Raw genomic sequence first — 9,842 nt, forward strand, 5'->3', positions numbered from 1 at the left:
CGCTCTCTCTCTCTCAAAAATAAATAAAATATTAAAGAAAAAAATGTGTGTCTTTAAAAACAACAACAACAACAACAAAATATGTCCTAGAGTAAAGATAGCATGAAGCAGAGCGTAACCAGAGATAAAAATAGAGAGCAATGAAGAGATATGTTTTGGAAGCTATAAGCTTCTAAAACTTTGGAGTTGGGTATTTACTATTTTAGCACAATCTATGTTATCATGACTAGGGCAGATAGATCTTTCTTTTTTTTTTTTAATTAAAAAAATTTTAAATGCTTATTTATTTTTGAGAGAGATAGAGGCAGAGTGCGAGCAGGGGAGGGGCAGAGAGAGAGAGGGAGACACAGAATCAGAAGCATGGTCCAGGCTCTGAGCTGTCAGCACAGAGCCTGACATGGGGCTCAAACTCACGAACCATGAGATCATAACCTGAGCCGGTCAGATGCTCAACCGACTGAGCCACCCAGGAGCCCCTAGATCTTCGCATCTTTTAATGAAGGTACAATTTACGGTTAAATTTACCCCTTTTGGAGTATAGTCTTATGATTTTTGACAAACGCATACCATAATGTAACTACCACCATGATCAAGAAGTAGAAAAGATCCAGTTACTGGAGAAATTCCCTAATGCCCTTTGGTAGCCAACTCCTCAGCCCTGGCAACCACTGAACAGTTTTCTGTCCCTATACTTTTGCCTTTTCCAGAACGGAATCGTATATGATATAGTACGTAGCCTTTTTTTTTTTTTAAAAAGGGCATTGTTTATTTTTGAGATAGCGTCAGCGCGGGAGGGGCAGAGAGCAAAGGGGACAGAAGATCCAAAGCAGGCTCCGTGCTGACAACATCAAGCCCGATGCAGGGCTCGAACTCACGAACCCCAATATCATGACTTGAGCCGATGTCAGACACTCAACCGACTGAGCTACCCAGGAGTGCCTAGTATATAGCCTTTTTAAACTTCACTTAGCATAATGCATTTGAGATTAATCCGTGTTGCTGTGGCTTTGGTAGTTTATTCCTTTTTATTGCTAAGTGGTATTCCATTATATGGATGTACCGCAGTTTGTTGAGTGTATCTGTTTCTTGTGGTAGGACCTTTTTACATGTATCTAGTAGCAGTAAAGCCCTATGTTCCACCTTTTGCCTCTAGATGTCTTCCCCCAACTCTAAAAGTCCTTTAGGCAAATTTGCTGCTATTCGCCTCATCATGTACAACCGTTTTATGAGCTGTCTCTCACTACTTAACACGGGGTGCCTTTTCTTGTCTCCTACAAGAGTTTCCCCACCATTTTCCAGGCCTCTGTAAGTGTTTCCTTGCTACTTATTTCCGGCCCCAAACCCAATGCCACAGAGTTGAGGTTTTTGTGATGGCAACCCATCCCCCCCCCCCCCCTTCCAGAGCTAATGACTGTATTGGTCGGCTATTATTGCAAAACAACTCGCCCCAAAACTCAGGGGTTTAAAACAACAATCATTCATCCTCACTCATGTGTCTGCAGGTCAGCTCTGGGGTGGCTCACTTAAGCTGGGCTCAACTGGGCAACTCTGCTTCAAGCTGGAGGTCCATCTGGGCCTGGCTCCTCATTATTGGTTGGGCTCAGGTCGGCCCATGTATTTTCATTCTGCGCCTGGCTGAAGGGACAGTAGCTACCCAGGGGAAACGCTTCTCAGGAAATACAGACATGCAACTGGTGGCACCGTGCAAACACATTTCTTGTTTTTTTTTTTGTTTTGTTTTTTTTTTTTACCTCTATCGTTTCCTTTCGCATCCCACGGGCCACAGCAAGTCGTGTGGCTGAGCCCACAGTCAGGGGGTAGGAAAGTGCACCCCACTTCTAGTGAGGCGGGAGCTGTAAACTCACCTGGTAAAGGGATAAGGGAGGGGTTTAGAATTAGGGCCAATAGCACAACATATCGTCATTACTCTGTATCCCAGAATGGGGAGAATTCAGAGGGGCCCATCCAGGGGAGGGGGGTAAAGAGCAAGAAGGAAAGGATAGAGGAGACAGCATGACGGTATGGCTCTGTGGTGTGGCTACAGAGAAATCTCTGATGCAGGAAGCATGAAATTTCGTTTAAGATAAAGGACATTTAATATGTGAATTTAAGGACTTTTTTGCTTGGATGCTTGTGATGTTAACCAACCCCCCCCACCCCCCACCCCTACCCCTGTCATCCTAGTCTTTCAATAAATTCTGTTAGACTAGGGGCGCCTGGGTGGCGCAGTCGGTTAAGCGTCCGACTTCAGCCAGGTCACGATCTCGCGGTCCGTGAGTTCGAGCCCCGCGTCGGGCTCTTTGCTGACAGCTCAGAGCCTGGAGCCTGTTTCAGATTCTGTGTCTCCCTCTCTCTCTGCCCCTCCCCTGTTCATGCTCTGTCTCTCTGTGTCTCAAAAATAAATAAATGTTAAAAAAAAAAATTTAAAATTCTGTTAGACTCACAAAGGCTCTGCAGGAGTGGTGTGTGTGTGTGTGTGTGTGCGTGTGTGTCTGTGTGTGTGTACATCAAAGGAACCGTCAAGTTCCTCTGGAGACAGCGAGGTACAGGGATAGAAATAGCACAAATTCAGCATAACCTGGCACTTAGATCCAGGGGTTACTAGTGAGAGGTACACCCTGGCTACTTGCAGGTGCCTTAGAAGCACCCTGAGCTCTCCACGGGAGAAGAGGTGATGCTTTTCAGCTGATCATATTTGTATTTTAATGATTTTATTTTATTTTTGAGAGAGACAGAGAGAGAGAGAGAGAGAGCAGGCAGGGGAGGGGCAGAGAGAGAGGGAGAGAGACATAGAATCTAAAGCAGGCTCCAGGCTTCACACTGTTAGCACACAGACCGTTGGGGGGCTCAAACCCATGAACCATGAGAACATGACCTGAGCTGAAGTCGGGCACTTAACCAACTGAGCCACCCAGGCGCCCCTGTAGAACTGTTTCAATGGCAAAGAAACTGACTGGCTTCCTTTAAGACACACACACACACACACACACACACACACACTTTTACACAGTTAGGCCCTTGTAGGTTCTTCTCTCTTGCTGATAATGCCCATCTTCTAAGCCTGGAGTATCTGGGCTTGACTTTATGAAGGGTGCGGGGTGCAACCAGTGAGAAGAGTGAGATGACCAGGAGAATCCCAAGGAGCAGGTGCCTCATGAGGTACCTGAGTCAGGACAAGGCCCAGCCAGTCCTCCTCCTGTGGAGAATCTACTCTTTCTGCTTCTCGGAGGTTGAGGGTTTCTTTGCCATTAACTTCTTTGCTTCTTTGGTCTTAATTCTGTCGTTGGTCCACATCCTCTAATCTCAGAATGTAACTCTTCCTGCTCTGGAAGCAGTTCGTAAAAAGTACTTCATTATTCACACTATCCCTTTCAGCACCATTTAATCTACTGTGCTCTACAGTCGAGTACCCATTTTTTTTCCTTGCAAATCACATGGATTGCCATTGCTTGACCTCTTTTCTACCAACTTCACCCTATACATAAGTTCATCCTTTATTTGTTCTTTGATTCCTGTTATTCATGCTCTGATTTCCTCAGTTTTCCTATACAATTAAGTGCCTTTCTTTAAAAAAATTCTTTTTAATGTTTATTTTTGAGACAGAGCGTGAGTGGGGGAGGGGCAGAGAGAGGGGAGACACAGAATCCCAAGCAGGCTCCGAGCTGTCAGCACAGAGCCCGACGTGGGGTTCGAACCCATGAACCATGAGATCCTGACCTGAGCCGAAGTCAGCCGCTTAACCGACTGAGCCCCCCCCCCCCCCCGCCCCCACCGGGTGCCCCTGACCATATTTGCATTAAAGGGCCAGGAGTCTAACTGAAATCTGGTTCATAACTGGGAAGATAAATTTCTAGTCCAAGGGAAGTTAAACCCACATCCTTGCTGTTCTGCCTGGGATTTTAATTCTTCCTGACCCAGCTTCCTCATTGGCCCCAGAGGGTTGTACTGTAATCCTTACCTTGATGGAGAAAAGTCTTCCTTTCCTGCCTCCCATAAGTCCCCACCCTCCCAGTGGACCGCTAACTCACTCCTCCACCTTCCTGTCAGCAGGTAGCACACTGTGCCGGGTACCCCTCTCCTGCTTGTTTCTCCATCCGGCTGATGGTTCAATAACTTTCATTCATTAGCGTGGTAGGCAGAATAACAGCTCCCTAAAGATGTCCACGTCCGAATCCTCAGAACCCACGAGTTTGTTACCTTACGTGGAAACAAGGACTTTGCGGGTGTGATGATGGTTGAAGACCCAGCAGTGGGGAGATTAACCTGAATTATCTGGGTGGACCCAATTTAATCACATGAGTCCTTAAAAGTGAAAAACGTTCTTGCCTGGGCCTGTGATGTGGTGGAAGAAGAAAAAGGAGAGATTTGAAGCATTAGAGGGGGCTCAACCCGCTTTTGCTAGTTCTGATGATGGGGGAAGGCAGCCACAAGCCAAGGAATGTGGGTGGCCTCCAGAAGCTGGAAATGGTCCTTGGCTGGCAGCCAGCGAGCAAACCGTCAGTCCCATAACCTGCAAGGAATTGAATCCTACTAACAACCTCAGCAAGGAAATGGATCCTCCCCTAGAACTTCTAGGAAGGGTGAGATCCATGTCAGATAGACTTTTGACCGTTACCCTCTCTCTACAGGATGGCTCTACAGAGCTTTAAAATAATAAATTTGTGGTGTTTAGGCTGCTAAATTTGTAGTGATTTGTTGTGGCAGCAATAGGAAATTGATGCAGTTAGTAAATGTTTTTTGAGGGCCTGCAATATTCCAGCCCCCACACCAGGCTATGGGATCTAGCGGGGAGCAGAGCAGCCACAATTCCTGCCTTCACGAAGTCTGCAGTATAGCAGGAAAAGAGAAGCGTGGGAGCTAAGGGCTGTGGTGGCAGAGAGGAGGCCCCTAACTTGGACTTGGCGGCTGGGGAGACAGTGGGAATGGCAGGGACTGTGACAAACTGGAAAGCACGTGACCTCTCACATGCCAGCTTCTTGTTGCCATGACGACACCAGTGCAGTGCTGCTGGTTTTTCCCATTTTCCCCAAGTATCAGAGCAGCCAGACTTTTTTTTTTTTTTTTTTTTTTTTCAACGTTTATTTATTTTTGGGACAGAGAGAGAGACAGAGCATGAACGGGGGAGGGGCAGAGAGAGAGGGAGACACAGAATCGGAAACAGGCTCCAGGCTCTGAGCCATCAGCCCAGAGCCTGACGCGGGGCTCGAACTCACGGACCGCGAGATCGTGACCTGGCTGAAGTCGGACGCTTAACCGACTGCGCCACCCAGGCACCCCAGAACAGCCAGACTTTTAAGTGACATCTCCGGGTTTGTAAATGTCGGCTTGTTTTTTTGTTTGTTTTTTTTTTTTTAAATCATGATGTGAGCAAGGTCACTGATCAGTTGGCTGAACTTGGTCCTGGGAAAACAAGTCTTCAGTCTGTGTTCTCAGCACGTGGTGCTCTACCAAGCCCCAGGTCCTCCATGGGGAAGACTAGTGTGCAGGCCACTGGGAGGCCCTCAGGGCCCAGGGGTGGGGGGAGGCCTGGTCCTGCCACCGTCTCCCAAAATGCTCACCAGCTCACATCCCCACGCCGCCACTCTGGAGCCTGCAGCCTGCAGCCTTTGCCGAGCCTGCCTGGTCCATCACATCTAATACGGGTGTCAGCAGAAAGTAAATTAAATCCGCTAGGCTATCATTTGCAAATGAAACATTTTGTGGCAGTAACTAAACAGAGCATTATGTTTTAATCAGCCTTTTAAAATGTTGTTTTAAAAATCATTTTATTGTGCAGAAGCTGGTACCCTAAGAGCTATAATTCCTTAACTAACAGTATGCTAATGCAACACCCTCTAGTCTAGATGTTCGTACCAGTGTGGGCGTTTGTCTTGGTGCTTTAAACCTCTGTATTTTTAGAGAAGTGCCACATTGCCTTCCAGCTGCTCAAATGGGGAACCCCAGCGGCAGCTTCCCTAGAGGGATTGCCTTTGACTCTGGCTTTGAGAGAGAAACGGAATGATTGGCCTTTCCTTCATTTATCTACCTATCTATCTATCTATCAACAAACACTTGTATACTGCTAAGCATTTTGCTAACATTAGCCCAATGAATTCTTCTACTAACCCCTTGAGGGAGGTGCTATTTTTATCTCTTTTTATTTTTATTTTTATTAAATTTATTTATTTATTTATTTATTTATTTTGAGAGAGAGTGTGAGAGAGAACACGTGTGCTCTAGTGGGAGAGGGGCAGAGAGCAAGGGAGAGCGAGAGAATCCCAAGCAGGTTCTACACTGTCAGCATGGAGCCTGATGTGGGGCGCCAACTCTCCAACCTGTGAGATCACCAGCTGAGCCAAAAATCAAGAGTCAGACGCCCAACTGACTGAGCCACCCAGGTGCCCCCCTTATCTCTTTTTTAAAGATGAGCAAGTTGAGGCACGGAGAAGTCAAGTAACTTGTTGGAGATCACACAGCTGGTAAGTGACTGAGCTGGGAGCCTGGCTCTTGAACCTGTGTTCTGAACTACCCTGCTGTGCAGCTTCTTCCGTCTGCCTGAGGCCCCCAGCTCCACCATCATCCTGCTACTCCTGTTTTGTCTCCTAGATATTTATAACTTTGTGGTTTTTTTCATGTTTATTTACTCTTTAAAACAATTTTTTAGGGGCGCCTGGGTGGCGTAGTCGGTTAAGCGTCCGACTTCAGCCAGGTCACGATCTCGCGGTCCGGGAGTTCGAGCCCCGCATCAGGCTCTGGGCTGATGGCTCGGAGCCTGGAGCCTGCTTCCGATTCTGTGTCTCCCTCTCTCTCTGCCCCTCCCCCGTTCATGCTCTGTCTCTCTCTGTCCCAAAAATAAATAAACGTTGAAAAAAAAATTTAAAAAAAAAACAATTTTTTAAATGTTTTTTAAAAATTTTTTCTTTAACGTTTATTTATTTTTGAGACAGAGAGAGACAGAGCATGAACGGAGGAGGGACAGAGAGAGAGGGAGACACAGAATCGGAAGCAGGCTCCAGGCTCCGAGCCATCAGCCCAGAGCCTGATGCGGGGCTCGAACTCATGGACCGCGAGATCGTGACCTGAGCTGAAGTCGGATGCTCAACCGACTGAGCCACCCAGGCGCCCCTAAATGTTTTTTTTTAATTTATTTTTGAGACAGAGAGAGACAGAGCATGAGCAGGGGAGGGGCAGAGAGAGAGGGAGACACAGAATCAGAAGCAGGCTCCAGGCTCTGAGCTGTCAGCACAGAGCCCGATGTGGGGCTCGAACTCACGGACAGTGAGATTATGACCTGAGCTGAAGTTGGATGCTCAACCGACTGAGCCACCCAGGCGCCCCCTTTTTTTTTTTAATTTTCATGTTTATTTACTTTGAAAGAGAGAGAAAGAGAGTGCAAGTGGGGAAGGGACAGAGAGAGAGAGGGAGAGAGAGAACCCTAAACAGGCTCCACACTGTCAGCACATAGCCCCATGTGGGGCTTGATCCCACGAACTGTGAGATCATGACCTGAGCTGCTATCAAGAGTTGGACACTTAACCGACTGAGCCACTCAGGTGTCCCTGTTCCTTTGTTTTATAAACATGGAGTGCCTGCTGTGTGCCAGGCCTCATTTTAAATGTTGGGGACCCCACGATGAGTTGTTCCAATGTGGTCCCTGCCAACTGGGGTCCAAGGTCCAGAAAGAACCACCATCCCTTGAGAGAAAGGAAGCACAGCCGGCCCTGTGACAGCCTATGAACACCTTTGTTAGAATAGAAGAAGATGCCCATTGCTCTAGTCATTTTACTGCCGTCCACGGGAAAACAGTCACATAAAGACGCATATGCAGGACTGAATGGCGGCCAGATGCGGGACCCGCCCAAGTCTGGAGGAAGGGCCAGAGACACCGCGTGCTGGCAGTTGAGATTTAAGGGTTGAGTCTGGATGAGCGTGTGAGAAGAGCAATGGGGGGCTCTGTGCTGAGCCAGCTTAGCTAAGCTGACGCTGCATTGCTCAGAATGCCCCTCTGACAGGCTGGATCTGCTAGAACTTTCTGTGAAGTTAGGAGGGTGGGGATGAAGCAGCAGCCAGGTTACTCTGGCGCTGTTGAGGCTCCCATGTGGACGCCGGCCCAGACTCAGAAAAACTGCTCAAATCAGTCAGAGAAAGATAAATATCATATGATTTCACCCATCTGTGAAATTTAAGAAACAAAACAGATGAACACAGGGGAAGAGAAGGAAAAGTAAGATAAAAAGAGAGAGGGAGAAAAACCATTAGAGACTCTTAAATCCAGAAAACTAGGAGGTGGGGGAGTGGGCTACATGGATGAGGGACATTAAGGAGGGCACTCGTTGGGATGAGCACTGGGTGTTATATGTAAGTGATGAGTGACTAAATTCTCCTGAAATCACTATTATACTATATGTTAACTAACTTGGGTTTAAATAACCTTTAAAAATTAAAAAGATAAAGAAATAAAGAAAATCTGCTCGTTCATGTCTACAGTCTAAGGTCAAATCTCAAAATTAAATCCTTTCTTTAAAATATCACTCCTAGGGGCACCTGGGCAGCTCAGTCGGTTAAGCATCAACTCTTGATTTCAGCTCAGGTCATGGTCCCAGGTCTTGGGATCGAGCCCTGCGTTGGGCTCTGCACTGAGCATGGAGTCTGCTTAAGATCATCTTTCTCCCTCTCGCTCTGCCCCTCTCCCCCCCAGTCATGCTCTCTCTTAAAAAAAAAAAAATCATTCCTAGAGTTTCTGCCTCTCTGAGCAAAGGGATCAGTGGAAGGACCAGCCAGAGGTAGAGCTGGAAGGGTAAGCAAGGGTTAGATGGTGAAAAGTCACGGGGACCGTGGGAGTTTTTTGTTTTGTTTTGTTTTTTAAGTGAGATATAATTTGCATACCGTAAGCTTCATGTTTTTAAAGTGTACAGTTCAACTGTTTCCGGCACCTTCATAAAGTTGCGCAACCATCCCCACTGTTGCATTCCAGAACATTTTCATCACCCCCAAAAGAAACCCCGTGTCATTAGCAATCACTCCCCATCCTTTCCTTCCTTGAGCCTCTGGAAACTGTTAATCTACTTTTTTGTCTCTTTGAATTTGCCTGTTTTAGACATTTCACATAAATGGACTCATACAATATGTGGCCTTTTGTGTCTGACTGCTTTCACTTAGCATACGGCTTTCAAGGTTCATTCATGTTGTCACATATATTGGTACTTTTTTTTTTTTTTAATGCATCACAAATTTGCATGGCATCCACGTGCAGGGGACATGCTGATCTTTTCTGTATTGTTCCAATTTTAGTATTTGTGCTGCTGAAGCAAGCACTATTGGTACTTTTAAAGAAAATCACTGAGGGGCGCCTGGGTGGCGCAGTCGGTTAAGCATCCGACTTCAGCCAGGTCACGATCTCGCGGTCCGGGAGTTCGAGCCCCGCGTCAGGCTCTGGGCTGATGGCTCGGAGCCTGGAGCCAGTTTCCGATTCTGTGTCTCCCTCTCTCTCTGCCCCTCCCCCGTTCATGCTCTGTCTCTCTCTGTCCCAAAAATAAATAAACGTTGAAAAAAAAATTTAAAAAAAAAAAAAAAAAAAAAAAAAAAAAAAAAAAAAAAAATAAAGAAAATCACTGAATAATATTTCATTGTATGGACACACTACATTTTGTTTATCCATTCATCTGTTAAAAGCCATTTGCTCGCCTTTTGCCTATTAAGAATCACGCTGCCACAGAGCATGGGCATGTACAAGTTTTGCGTGGACATCACATGTTTCCAGATCTCTTGGGTATATACTTGGAAGTGAAATTGCTGGGTCATATGGTAATTCTATGCTTAATTTTTTTTTAATTTTTTTAACGTTTATTTATTTTTGAGACAGA

The 9,842-nt window shown here is 46.4% G+C and overlaps 1 non-coding gene across 1 annotated transcript; it reads right to left on the reverse strand.

Moving 5' to 3' along the window:
- Positions 1–9,187: 9,187 nt before the first annotated feature.
- On the reverse strand, positions 9,188–9,294 carry LOC125151014 (U6 spliceosomal RNA). The gene has a single exon (XR_007146577.1). It is a non-coding gene; the product is annotated as a U6 spliceosomal RNA (small nuclear RNA).
- Between the last annotated feature and the right edge of the window lie 548 nt (positions 9,295–9,842).

This window comes from Prionailurus viverrinus, chromosome D4, assembly GCF_022837055.1.
Source record: "Prionailurus viverrinus isolate Anna chromosome D4, UM_Priviv_1.0, whole genome shotgun sequence".
Classification (NCBI taxonomy): domain Eukaryota; kingdom Metazoa; phylum Chordata; class Mammalia; order Carnivora; family Felidae; genus Prionailurus; species Prionailurus viverrinus.